Source organism: Triticum dicoccoides, chromosome 7B, assembly GCF_002162155.2.
Source record: "Triticum dicoccoides isolate Atlit2015 ecotype Zavitan chromosome 7B, WEW_v2.0, whole genome shotgun sequence".
NCBI classification, from domain to species: domain Eukaryota; kingdom Viridiplantae; phylum Streptophyta; class Magnoliopsida; order Poales; family Poaceae; genus Triticum; species Triticum dicoccoides.
This window is the reverse complement of record NC_041393.1, coordinates 384,719,090-384,721,371: the sequence shown is the minus strand read 5'-3', so window position 1 is coordinate 384,721,371 and position 2,282 is coordinate 384,719,090.

The window sequence follows — 2,282 nt, the reverse complement described above, 5'->3', positions numbered from 1 at the left end:
GACGGGGCGAGGGGAGGGGGGCGACGGGGCGAGGGGAGGTGGGGCTCGACATTACTAACAAAAAAAATTTCATAACTACTAATGGCGCACTGCGGGTGCGGTGCGCCATTACTATGTCAACTAGTAATGGCGCACTATACCACGGTGCGCCATTAGTAACATTTTTTTTTCAAAACTACTAATGGCGCACCAACACATGGTGCGCCATTAGTCTATAGTAATGGCGCACCACATGTCTGGTGCGCCATTAGTGGCCATATCATCTATAGCCCTTTTCCTAGTAGTGTATTACTCCTTTAAAGGTAGTTTCAGTGGGTTTGATTCTTGACGAGTCAATACCCATTTTTGGGACTGTGTCCTGATATAGCAGATTAAGCTAGGTTGCTGCCACCGTCCATAAGGACTCACGTTAGGTGGAATCCATCGGTAATTGGGTCGAGGACCAATGCGGCTGAACCTCCATGACGAATACTGGTCGGATGGTCCCTGCGATCAAAGGTGATCGGGCATGCAGACCATGGGTTGAATTTTGGGGCGACTGGCTCTATTGCATAGACGTCCCTTAACGCACGCTTGCGCTCCCTTTTGGGGATGTGAGTAGCGTATATCATGTTCACTGTCTTGACCTCGGGGGGAAATTTCTTCTGTCCCCCTCTGTTTAGTGGACGAGGCTCCTCGTCATCATCCTCGCTGGGCGACCCTTTCCTCGTGTGTTCGAAGTTTAATGTACCGACCTGTTTGAAGACCCAACAACTTCTGTTGGTATGGTTAGCGGGCTTATCAGGGGTCCGTGAATCTGGCAAGGTCGATCGAGTATTCGGTCCAGGCTAATTGAACCGTCTTTGTTTCTTTTGAATGGCCTCTTCCGTTGACCTGGCTTGGAGCCACTGAATCCAGCATTGACCGCCATGTCTTCGGCATTTCCAGTGTTGCTCCGATGTTTGTTTTTATTGCGTCGAGGCCTGCCGTTTCTATTCTTTGCTTCGGGAGTGCCAGGATCGATGGTACTGTTGCTGCTACGGGCCAGCCAGCTTTCTTCGCCTGCACAAAAACGAGGCATGAATGATGTGAGGGCTACCATGGAATTTGGTTTTTCTTGGACGGGGTGTCGGGAAAGACATTCGTCACGGATGTTGTGTTTGAAGGCTGCTAGAGCCTCGGCGTCCGGACAGTCGACAATTTGGTTCTTTTTGACTAGGAACCGGGTCCAGAATTTTCTGGCTGACTCTCCGAGTTGCTGGACTATGTGACTGGGGTCATCGGCGTCCGGAGGTTGGATATAAGTGCCCTGGAAGTTGTCTCTAAAGGCATCCTCTAGGTCTTGCCAGCTTCCAATAGAGTTTTCTGGGAGGCTGTTTAACTAGTGCCGAGCTGGCCCCTTAAGTTTGATGGGGAGGTATTTGATGGCATGTAGATCGTCACGGCGAGCCATGTGAACATGGAGAAGGAAATCTTCAATCCATACTGTGGGATCTCTTGTGCCATCGTATGACTTGATGTTCATGGGTTCAAACCCTTCTGGGAACTAGTGCTCCATCACTTCATCGGTGAAGCATAGGGGGTGTGCGGTGCCTCTATATCGGGCCGCATCACGATGCAGTTCGGATGGTGTCCGTCTGCGGTTTTCGGCTCGGGTGAAGTTGTGTTTGTCACGCTAGGCTTGATGTTCGTCTTCTCGTGCTGGGGCCCGCCCCCTTGATCCATATATTGATCTGGTCTGACCGGCTCTATTATCAAGGTCCTGTCGTAGGTCATAAGTATATCCTACGGCTGATGTCTCTCTACCTTTACGGTGGGGTGGTGCAAGCGAGTGTTCGGCTTAAGTTTCCGCTCTGTCCCGGCCACGTGGTGGTCGGTCAGGTCCATCAGTAGCGTTACGCCTGGATGGTATAGGCTCTGGGGCCTCGTCGTCGAATTGGAGCAGTAGTTTGCGCTTCGGGTAACACTTGGCTGGGCGTTCGAGGTCATATTCCTCGGCTGCCAGGACATCAGTCCACTTGTCATTGAGCAGATCTTGATCAGCTTGAAGCTGGTGTTGTTTCTTTTTCAGGCTTATTGCCGTGGCTATTAGCCGGCACTTAAAGCACTCTTGTTTGAAGGGTTCCTCTGGCATGATGAACTCTTCATCGCCGAGTCTCTCGTCCTCTTCGGAGATTGGTACATAGTTACTATCCTCCAAGCCCTCATCCTCAAGGGGGTCGTCGGGGTTTACTTGCCACACCTCCCAATCATCATGTTCGGATGTTGGTTCGATGGGGGCTTCTTGGTCTTTGGCGTTATCC